Consider the following 12583-nt stretch of genomic DNA (forward strand, 5'->3'; position numbering starts at 1 on the left):
GGGGGGGTCTCAGTGGTGCCACCAAAAACCATCACTTCTGTCTTTTCTACATTCAAATTTAAGTTCTGAGCCATCCAGGCCTTTATGTCTTCGAGACACATAATTAGCAATCTGACGGAGTATGTATCTTTATTTTTAAGAGGCACATAAATCTGATATAGTATGATTGGAAAATAGTAGTAGTAAGGAATTGCTTTCATTAAATGTTTAGTTTCTGTTTTCCAGTTAATGCTACCACTGAATCTAGCGGTTGATGACTCAGTTACATTGGAAATTGAAGCTCTTATTTATGACATTAGGATTCACGGTTTCTCTTAAGCATTTACAAGAAATCAAACAGCTGCTGATCATTTGTACTCTATATATTATGGTGCAAAGAAATCATCTCTCTGTGTGTATAAAGTGCACTTGACTTATCAGTTCTTGCCACAAACAGAAAGCAACAGGTCGTCTGAAGAGAGAGAAACTTAAATGCGAGCACATCCACGTTGCCTTCAAAGGGCTGTTAGGGATCTACACAGGAAGTTCAATTTTTCCAGTGGTGAGTCAGCTGTGGTGGTGGTGGTGGTGGGGGGGAGAGGCCTCTTTGTACAGCAACGGCAAGCACAGACAGCCCTGGACTTCATGACGCAGAATACTGTTCATTGTATTCATTTTATTATTATTATTCTGGACTTTTCACCAGTCACTGTAACAGTATGTGGAGCCACAGTGCAGGCGTCTTGAAAGGAGACAAAGCTGTTCTGCAAGAAAAGGCCGAGAGGATCTAAAAGAAAACACTTGAAGCGGTTTCTAGTGCATGCTAACGTCTTCTGGCTGCAGGTCATCGGTTGGCTTGTGTTGTGGAAGGAGTGGCAGGAGGCCGACTGGCCTGCCTGGGGAGGAAAATTAGTCAGTCGCAGCAAACAGCTGACTGTCTGACACACGTTACACACATTTTCCACAATAGACTTTGAGCATGCTTTTCAGATTTTCATCAACTATTCTGCACAGTCTGAAGCCCCTGACACACCAACCAGAAGGCAGTCCGACTGATCCGTCTCCCCGAGTTGGTCAACAAAGTTCCTCTGAACCCACCAAAGCGACGAGACGTCATACGTCTCCATGACAGCAGCCGGCGCTTATCTGTAGTGTTGCCCAAAAATGAAAATTGGATGAACGCGTCACGTGGGTCTGGTTTCTCCGGAAATTCAAAGCCAGACCGTCATGTTCAGAACACGATCTCATATTTTACTAAAACAGTTCACCGAAACCTGTGAAAAGCCCGAAATAGGCAATCCAGTTGCTCAATTTGTCTTCATTTCAGATTGTGAGAGAGTCTAAACACGCTCATCCTGCTGCTCGTTTCCAGGTTAGCTCCCCACCAATCAGATTGGTCATTTGAGTCCGACATTGTTAAATGTGTTCTCACCAAAGGTGTGTGTATGTGTCGGTGAATGAACGTCCGTTTATAGCTAATAAAACTCTAATATTCCTCACAAAACAGCTACAAATAGATTAATGAATCAATAAACTATCGCATTCATGTGTCTGGGTCTTTATGAGATTTTGAAGCTGGTTAAGTGCAGGAATATAGTCCAACACTTACACTCCAGGTTAGCTCCCCACCAATCAGATTGGTCATTTGAGTCCGACTGCAGGCAGTGCCCGCCTTCCGACCGAGCATGTCAAGTCGGCCAAAATGAAGGAAAACGGTCCCCCCAACGGACAAGGGCACGCAGCACACCGAACAGACTCGAGTCCCTGACCTCGTCAGACTGTCCAACGGCCGATTACCAGGTTAGGGCGTCACGGCACTTAGACTACGGCATGATGTGTGAAGAATAGTAGCATTAATGTTCATTCTTTAGACCTGTATATAAACCCTAATCTGACTGAATGATGAAGGCAGCGCTGTTCTTTCAGTTAGAAAACTTGGCCTTTTGCCCATGCGAGCATGCCAAAATTCATTTGTTTCAATTATACAGTCCAGGTAGCTTTAAAGAACTGCAGCTGGATATTTGCCCAGAATGTGGCCCGCTTCTTGTTTTCCTTTTTTAAACAATGTCGGGAAATCAAAGAGCAGAGTGTGTGAGCGCAGGCCTCCAGCAGCAAAAACAATACAGTTTCAGGTCACATCCAAGGAGAGGCTCAATGACTTCAACTTTCCAAACGGCAATAAAAGTGCATTAATGAAGATGGGGTGGAACAGCAGGCGCCCTCCCACAATTCTTAGAGTCAGCTGATTAAGAAACGCAGGATGTAAATACAGATGGTTTTCACAGGTTAGGCCAGGGAGATAAATATCCTGATACCAGGACCAGCATTGTTTTACTAGGCCAGTGGGTTTTAAATGGAGGCCAGACCTTTGAATTCCCCCTCTAATGCAGGACATTTACTCCTTCTCATGGATGTCACGGACCCTTTTGTTCTTGTAGATAAAGTTCATAAAAGCCTAAACTATTCCACGTGTGGTTTTTCCCACCACGATGAATACTTATTTGTCCTAGTCCTTTAAAAAGCACGTTGGATTCAGCTCCTACTTTATGATGGTGCACAACAGCAATCTAGAAACACAGACCTGTTTTAAGACGTATTGCTCTGAAGACATTTATTGCACTGTAGCCATGGTTACGTCTCACTGGTCAAAACCGGTGAATGAATGTCCGTTTATAGCTAACAAAACTCTAATATTCCTCACAAAACAGCTACAAATAGATTAACGAATCAATAAACTATCGCATTCATGTGTCTGGGTCTTTATGAGATTTTGAAGCTGGTTGAGTGCAGGAGTATAGTCCAACACTTACTTACATAACTGCAAAAAGAGGAGTCCCACAAACCAAACCAAGAGCTTCAATCTGTGGGCAGGCATGGCAGATATCCCAGAAGGCCGTTCCAGCGTCTGGTATGGATCAGGAAGTGCATTTCACCTGCAGTAGTAATTTCTTCTCAGAGGAATACTGGGAATTTCAGTCTCTGATTGAAATGTTAAAGTCAAACACATAAGCTGACCGAGTGGAATATAAGCTAACAACTGTATTTACAGTAGGGTGACCAGACGTCCCCGGTTTCCGGGGACAGTCCCCGGTTTTGGTGACCTGTCCCCGGCTGGATCTGTCCCCGGAAATGTCCCCGGTTTTCACTGTGACTGACAGACCCGAAATTGGAATGAAAGAAAGAAAACACCGACCCAACGGAGCCGATAGTCGCTCCAGACAAGCTCAGAGATGTTTCAGAAAGCCGTGTTTTACGATGCTAAAATCACTGATTATTTACATGGAGTCTGGTGGAGATATGCTGCTCTATACACGCTAAAAGTAGTGATTATTTACATGGAGTCTGGTGGAGATATGCTGCCTATACACGCTAAAAGTAGTGATTATTTACATGGATTCTGGTGGTTTTTAGCAAACGCAATTTCACGGACTTTTATGTTTTAAAAAAAGGATCTTAATCTTTAACAGAAAGGTCGACCTCCTTAAAACCCTTTCCATCATGTGTCTTTGGGGGTAACAGCTCTAGGTCTACGTCCCCGTTTTAAGTTTAAAAAAAATAAAAACCCGACGTGTTTTGGAGGTATTTGCTTCTGAGCTGAAAATGTCCCCGGATTTTGTCTGAGAAATCTGGTCACTTTATTTTACAGTATATTAAGGGGGGGGGGGGGGGGGGGGGGCAGTAGCTCAGTCGGGTTGGGTACCGGAGGGTTGCTGGTTAGTTGGCAGTTAAACTGCGGCCTGAAAATACGTTCCCTAAGCAAGGCACCGTCCCCCCCCCCCCCCACACACACATTTTAACTTTAGCCTGTACAATTCATCTGCAACGAATGATAAATGTTTGTACAAAACCATCAAGACCGTGAGTCACGCAGCTTCCCGACAGCATGGGGGGCGCGCACACACACACACACACACACACATAATTATTTAAAAATGTGTCACTGACCCGGAAACGAGGCTGCCAGCGTACCACCTAGAAGTCACACATGCTGCACCTGCTGTCATCTTTCACACATAGAAACCCCCAACCAGAGAACAGCAGCTTTGCATCAGAAGGGTTGCTTAAAATATGTATTTTACTCACTGCAGTTGTGCCTGAATGAGGATTGTGATGATTCTGTGTGGTGTGTGCGTGGTTTAGCAGGGAATCTTAACAGCGTACTTCAGTAACTCTGCTTTTGGTTTAATTACAGAGGAATGTGATGTATTGTCATTTCAGGGACTTTAACATCAACAATAACTGTAATGCTGTCATATCATTTCCTCTTATTATTAAAAAAGGGGGGGATGGTAGCAGTAGAAAAGCTTTTGTTGCAGATGGGTTACCACTGCAAGTTAGATTAGTCTGTAGTGCTGTATCACGTCTGTGCAATAGAGACAAAAAAGCATGATACACAAAGAAAATGGCCGTTTGATATGTGATTGGTGATATCTGCCATATTCACATATAACCACCACGGATATTGAAATGACTAATTATGTTTCCCTGCAAGGCCGACTAGCCCCTGATGTTAGCACACACTCTTAAGGCTGGAACCAGTTGTGACAGTCCCCTCTGCCTCCACCACAACCATACAAATATCTCTTTGTGACGGTCCGCGATAGACAAACACCGACGCTGCCATGGCAACCCAGGCCCAACAATGCCAGGCTGCGCAACCCTGAGCAGCGACTCGTGTTACCATCGCTGAGGAAATGGATCTGCAAGACTTTCAAGGGTACATTTAGTATAGCTGACATGTTTTCTGTAGACTGCCGTCAGCCTCGGAGGACGGCGAAATGAAGTCCCCCGGTCTCAGAAGGCTGGTTTTATCGTCCACTTTTATTTTCTGGTGAGCAAATTAAACACGGCAGGGGCCATAAACAGCAGTGGTGTTGACAGGGAATTAAGACTAAAAGCTTTAAAAGCTATTGTAAACAGAAGCGAACGTAGCATTTAGGATTTTCCGTCCTCGTTTGCACTTGTGACAGCATGCAGGGGTGGGAATAAAAAACTGTTAGGAAAACTTTAACCTCAAGGCATGAGTTGGGAAGCTTCTCACGACAAACGGTAAAATGACTGATGAGACAAAGTGTTGCGGTAAATTTCGACTGTTTTAAGTCCTGTGTAACCCGAGCCCCTGCCTCTCTAAAAGGTGGTGCTTGGCCCCTCCCTTCCCGTGTGAAAACCTGTTCCTCTGTTACCCATGGGCCCTGATGATGATCGAGTGTCACGTTCTTTGTCTGGGATGCCCTCAGGGACTAGGGTCACTACAAACCATGACAAAAATACAACTAGCCTTAGAGGACATGTTGCTGGCTGTAGTCTTCAGTACACTGTACCTAGTAATGTGTGATACACGTAGTAGATTCTGTTTACATCACTAGAATTAGCTCAAGCTAGGTTTGGCACATAAGGAGCAGGACTATTTAAAGTTAAGAAACTTGATCTGGAAGATATCTATCTTTGATGATATTGATGAAGGACTACATCCACAAGGCCCACTTCTGGATCCAACTTGGGCCCCAACCCTTTGAACTGATTGATGTTCAGTACTTTGCTTGAAAAAATATGCACACCCTAACCCTAACCCAAAACACAAAAGGACATAACACTCTTAGAATTAGTGGGACTTCCTCTTTCCAGTGATAGGTTTTGCTGATGTCCATATATTGTGGATGAATGGCCATAAATCCCCTTATAATTTTAAGTTGTGTAAAACTTCATTATTTCAGAGCATGTTTACTAAAGCCGACACGTCAAATGGCATCATTTGAGTATAACTTACTCTGAAAATAACATATGGCATGACTAGGTGCCCCGAGCCTCTAAATAAAGGGAGTGCAAGCCAAGCAAAACCAGCCATCGGGTCAGCCTGGTCTAAGTCCCCGGTGTAAACCAGGTTGGCCCATTCAGGCCGCACTGATGTGATGGGGTTAGGGTTTTTTACTTTTTAGTTAGTTTCTCTTGCCTGGGCTCGATGTCTTACCATGTTGAGAGCACTGCACATGCTCCAACAGGCTAACATCCATTACAAAATACTTGAAAGGTGGTCTTAAAAATCACCTGTAGGGGAAAGATAACAAAACAATGATCAAATCTCTCAGGCAAATAATTCAAGCCATCAAAACCACAATCTCCCTGCCTCATAATCCATCATTTCATTTCTAAATCTGTGGTATGTTCATCGATCTCTTTTAAGCCATTGGAATATATAACTATATATATATATAGTTATATATAACTGAAGAATATATAAACAGTTTAAATTAAGAAGTCCAGCTGATTGGATTAAGGCCATCTTATGTAATAAAGGGTTATTTTGGTAAAAAGAAATGATCACTCTTAGTTCTTAAATCCTGAGTGGATCATTCCTGGAGGCCCCTGATCTCGCTGCACTGGGAAGTCTTGTTATGGCACCGGTCTTAACTTGCTTGCAAATGTGCCAAAGGTTGGCTGTGCAGCCCAACAACCCCTGAGGGCAGAGGAAAACTCTTCTACTGCCATAAAAACCACTGGGGAGGTCCTACCCCTCACATGTGCCAAACCTGGTGTTTGTTCACTTGTAGCACGGGTCTGGCGTTGATGGCATTCACCTGGCCAGCCCCTTCATTTCCAGAGTACCATATTCCACGAGGGACAAAAAGATGAAGACATAGAGACAGATTTCTCTATGTAAGTACACAGAGTGGAACCCCTTACTCCATCCCCCCACGATCTGGCCCACAGTGATCTCATCCCTTTCACACAAAAGAGCCTGGAGGCTTGTTCCCCAGGGGTGAAAGAGCCTGCCTGCGTGTCTGCGCATGCACAAGTCTGCGTGTTTGTGTGTAATGTGGGACAACAGACAGCGCTGTGTCTCTCTTAGTTACTTAAGCGGGCGGCCCGCCATGCAGATCCACTCACAGCTCGACTGAAACGGCAGCTGATCGTCGTGACACACACACAATTATCACGGACTGAGCCTTGAGCAGCAGATGAGCATAAAGCGCCATGTTTCCAGAGGGTGTACAGGTGCAGTCCTTATAGGTCATAAATAAGGACAGATCCCTCTGTTGGGACAAGTGTACACGTGTGTTCCCTTCTGTGCACGTTCTACTTATTCATCTGCATGCAACAGGACTGCTGAAGTGTACTTTTAAATCCGTTCTGAAAGCTCAGCTATGGCTCCTGACACAAAAAACAAATTGCCAAAAGCAAAAATCTGCAAAAGGAACAGGTCACTTTATTTCAGCTGTAACAGCCTCCAGCACATCACCGTTTCAGCTCCAGTGGCCGCCGCTGAGCCCCGGTTTGTCAGCTTCTGCCACGCCGGTGTGCTTCAAGTGCCACTCTGTAGCTCGGGGCGTTGGAGCAAAGTGGCCCTCCCCGCCATCTGTCATCACAGCGTGCTGTAGGTGGGGAGGGCCAGGCCGAGCACTAAGTGCCAATGAGGTGGCGCAAACTCCCACTTTACAAGGCGATGAAGACCACAGGAACACAGCTAAAAGCTAGGTTTTTCTGAGGGGGAGAGTGGTTTTGAGGGGGGGGGGTGGATGGGGGGGATGAGCTCCAATTGAAGCCAGTTGAGTTGCAATCTGACTGTATTCATATGGTGCAAGCCACAGTGTGTGTGTTAAACTGCGGCCTGTAAATACGTCCCCCTGCTAATTAATCTTAACGTGTTGTGATGAGACTAACAGTCTAACTGGGTGGAATAAGCCATGTAAACCATCGGCTTTCATGCTCAAGCGCACTTGACAAAAGGCAGGGAATATATATTTATCTGTTCAATATTTGCTGTTCAGAGTTTGTGAGAGGTGAAGCATTCACAGTCTATCTGCTTTTGGGCTCCCGATAAGCCTGTGTGATAGCCTTGCATTATCATATGCTAACAGCCCGTCTCTAGCACAAAGCAAAAGACCAACGCTGAACTCTGGTCCCCACTCGGGTTTGTTTAACTCTGGCAGCTGGGTTTTTAATATACACAGAGGCAATACATAAAAATCCAATTTCATTTAAAAGGACTGACGATAGCAGTCAACACGCTTCTCAGAAAAGGTATCTGACGGCCAAATCACACAGATAACTGATAACGCTTGCAGGCTATTTCATTTGGTTCTTTGCAGGCTGGGGTTGGGTCCTGGAGCCGACCGATATATCGCTGGGCCGATATTATAAGCTGATATTAGACATTTCTCAATCTAAAACAAAACAACGTCCCCGTTAGTGGTGGTGTTGCATAGTCTGTCCACCAGAGGACGCTCTACAACGTCCCTGTTAGTGATGGCGTTGCATAGTCTGTCACCAGAGGACTACTACAACTCCCTGTTAGTGATGGCGTCATGCTCTGTCCACCAGAGGACGCCTACAACGTCCCTGTTAGTGATGGCGTTGCATAGTCTGTCCACCAGAGGACGCTCTCAACGTCCCTGTTAGTGATGGGTTGCATATCTGTCCACCAGAGGACGCTCTACAACGTCCCTGTTAGTGATGGGTTGCATAGTCTGTCCACCAGAGGACGTATCTACAACGTCCCTGTTGTGATGGCGTTGCATGTCTGTCCACCAGAGGACGCTCTACACGTCCCTGTTAGGGATGGCGTTGCATAGTCGTCCACCAGAGGACGATCTACAACGTCCCTGTTAGTGATGGCGTTTCATAGTGTCTGTCCACCAGAGGACGCTCTACAACGTCCCTGTTAGTGATGGCGTTGCATATCTTAAGTTTGTATTTTTATATATTTTATTATCAGAACTTTAATATATTTTGATGTTACTCTGTTCCGTTAGGGAAATCTGTTTTGTAACGCTTTTCTGGATTTTGGTTTAATATATATCGCCCGATATATTGGATTTTTAAATAACCAAATATTCGTACCGGTCTTAAAAATCCTTTATTGATCAGGTTCTATTGGGTATCGAACCTGAGTATTGGTTCACGTAAAATCAGACGGTGCCAAATTCCGGTACATTTCTATTGTTTAATCTCTCAATGGCACTTAAAATAATAACTAATGTCTTTTACCAAAGCCAAGAAAATGACTTCAAATTGCTTTGTTAATATGAGAGTCAAAAAAAGAACACAAAGTAGTCAATTTGTTAAGATATTTTTTCACATTATAGAAGCTGTAATCAACTTATTACCTATTACAGACGGCTCAGGCGAACCGTGTGCTCCCTCTCAGTCTTCTATCCCTGTGAATCAGAAGTCCGTCCATGTCATGTAATGTTTAATCAAGATAACATCAAAGTGCCCATAGCAACCAGTGACTCCTGTAACAACTGAAGCTGAAAGTCCCCCCCCCCCCCCCTTTCGTCCGGGGCCCGCTACAGAAAAGACCTGGGCACGTGATGGAGGAGGAGGTGTGCTTCGAGAGAGAAAAGGGACAACTGAAAGCGTTTGGCGAACTGTGTGTGTGTGTGGTGTGTGTGTGTGTGTGTGTGTGTGGTGTGTGTGTGTGTGTGTGGTGTTTGTGGGGGGGGGGGGGGGGGGGGGGTCCAACTGAAAACAACCTGGGCGAGTTAGACGATGAGAGGCAGCTCAGAGCGGGGCTAGGCCCTGCAGAGCCCGTCACAAGACCGCCCCCCCTCCTGGAGCGTGACACCCAGCGGACACACGGCATTCTTTCCCCTCTAAGGAGCCGGGCGAGGGGGCAAAGTCATCGCCTTTCCTAACTAGCTCAGCTGGCCCTGTTACAGCTCAGACCCAGACGCCTACTGAAAGAAACACCAACTGGTTCAGGGGTCAGGGAGGAAATGGGTTACCTGAGGGGGGGGCTTGGCTGGCTTACAGGATCCTTGTTGCCCTTTGGCTAGAAACAACTTCCTTGGAGATAATATGTCTTACGACACGCAAACAGGCAGCTTAACACAATGTTCAGAAGTGTTTCAGGTAAGTATTGGCTCAAAACTGGCATTGTCTGTATACTCTGCAGTGATTTCTGGGTAATGAAGTAGAAACACCAATGAAATCCAATTGTCACAGCAAGAGCACCGGTGAGAAAGAAGATCTGGGTTGTGGGGCCAGACAGAGACTCCCTACCAGCTCGGGGGTCGTTTGGTTTCTTTGTGCTTCCTCTGACCTCTTCATGATAGAAGACCTCTTTCTGCATTAATAATTAAAAGAACAATATAGAGTTAATAATTACTTACTAGAAAAGGCCACATTTTCCATGTGACAACTCAGTCAAAGAAAACTGAACTAATGGAAGCAGCTGAAGTTGATTCAGTGCAACTTTAAGCTTTAAGTTGAACTGTCACTGTCAGTTTGAGTCGGACGCTCAGTTCAAATGTACACACTGTCAAAGGTGTGGGAATTGAAAGAGATGACATTTTGTTTCGTTCAAAAGGTAAAAACCCTGAGGCCTACAAGAGTTTGCCAGAATGTAAGTCATATAGGAAAGTTGACGTGTCAATTTAGGTGTAAAGCACGGAGTAAAATTGAAATGGAAGTATCAGTTAAAGTGTTGACAAGACAAGTCAGTTTGAGTGACTGTGAAAATTGACCTGAAGGTGTCAGTTGGTATTTAATTAAATTAGTGACGGTTCAGTGATGTCAGCTGAAGTGTGAGCTAGAGCTAAGCAGCGTAGTCCTTTGAAGAGTGCAAGATAAAAGCAGCTGAGATGGTATTTGACTGCAGCCTGACGTGGTCACACTCAGATTCTAGTCAGAATATTGCTGTTTTTCCACTGCATGGTACCCACTCTACTCGCCACTACTCTCCTTTCTGCCTGGTACCTGCTAACAGGAACTTTTTGCAGTACCACCTCAGTGGAGGTTCCAAGCGATCTGAGGTGATACCAAGAGGGGGCGTGAAAACCTGCAGACAGCTGATTGGTCGTGTTTAAATTGACGCACAATTTGAATTTGCTCAGCGCAAGTTCCTCTGGCATCGAGCAACGTTGCTCATTAACTATGCTCTTGTAGCCGAGCTGCACCAATCATATCACTGTATCTGATATAGGCGGGGCCAGAAGCGAGCTGCACCAATTGTATCGATGTATCTGATATAGGCGGGGCCAAAGGCCAGCTGCACCAATCACATCGGTGTATCTGATCTAGGCAGGGCCAGCAGCACCAATCACATTGTTGTATCTGATATAGGCGGGGCCAAAGGCCAGCTGCACCAATCACATTGTTGTATCTGATCTAGGCGGGGCCAAAGGCCAGCTGCACCAATCACATCGGTGTATCTGATCTAGGCGGGGCCAAAGGCGAGCTGCACCAATCATATCGATGTATCTGATCTAGGCGGGGCCAAAGGCGAGCTGCACCAATCACATTGTTGTATCTGATATAGGCGGGGCCAGCTGCACCAATCACATCGGTGTATCTGATCTAGGCGGGGCCAAAGGCGAGCTGCACCAATCATATCGATGTATCTGATCTAGGCGGGGCCAGCTGCACCAATCACATCGGTGATATATACCCCGTGGGTTGTTGTGATTGGTTGTGGTGTTATCCAATTGCGTGCAGTGAGATGTTCAAATGCACGCTTGGTGCCGTCCCTCGAGATGGGCGACTTTCATTACTCGATGCCAGACCCTTGATCCTTTCGGGTTTGAGTTTGGATTCCCAGGCTAGGCAAAAACATCTTTTAGATCGACAGACGCTTTGATCGCGGTTCTCGGTTCCTCTTTTAAAACGACTTCGCTGTCTTTAACAGACGGGATGGCGGAATCTACACATCTCAATTCTCCAGCGGCAGCCCTCTTTGGTGTAAACAAATTCAACCTGAGGGGTCTTTGGGGACGTGGTTGATTGCATTACTGTTGATCATCTGTCCATCATCGTAGGTCCGAACTGGTCCGAGCATAGTTGCCCCACCACAGATCTAGTCCAGACCGACCTTCCCCACCTCAGATGTGTGTGGGACTAGGTTGGCTGGCGTCACTGAAAGAATCTCATCTCAGAAACAGTCACATCTGTTGCTTCTCTTGGGAGGAATTCCTCTTACTGTCCCACAGAATGACTTCCTGGATTTTCTCGTCAAAATCCAATTTGGAAACCACCTCCAAGTCCTTCAACAGTCCGTTGCAGCTCACCTTGGCCAATCTGCTTCCTTTCCTTAGTCACCTGACAGAGCCTTTGGAAGAGCGCCGGTGGTGACAAAGTGCGAGTTCAATGTACACAAAGCCACAGTGAAGCCGTGACCTAGTTTAGCCTGTAGCGGTTAGTAAGAGGCAACATTCACGCCACTCCCCTTCCAGGTTTGAGGCAAGGCAAGGTCAAGAAGGAGACCTTGCCTTGCATTTCCAATTGTCAACAGCTCAGTGATGACGCAATTCTACGATAGCAATTTCCACGATGTACTTCCTCCACAGGGCTTGATTATTCAGTTCAACATTCCTGCTGTCATCTCAGGTGGCAAAACACATACAGAACAATGCAATCTGAACGCAATAAGTAGGCCTACAAGAGGAAGCGCCATTCTCTGGTGTGCTGGGACAATCCCATGGATGCCATGAATCACCAAAACGGTGATGGGAAGCTGAAGCCGGGAGTGCTCTGCTGCCCTTGGGGGACTGGGGCTGCTGCTGACTGGCACACAGTCAAATGCTGAGGCATAGATATGTGAGCATATCCTTGGCAATGCATTCAATGGCATTTGTGCTCAACACACACACACACACAATACCAACAG

The sequence above is a fragment of the Etheostoma spectabile genome, unplaced genomic scaffold, assembly GCF_008692095.1.
Source record: "Etheostoma spectabile isolate EspeVRDwgs_2016 unplaced genomic scaffold, UIUC_Espe_1.0 scaffold394, whole genome shotgun sequence".
Classification (NCBI taxonomy): Eukaryota; Metazoa; Chordata; class Actinopteri; order Perciformes; family Percidae; genus Etheostoma; species Etheostoma spectabile.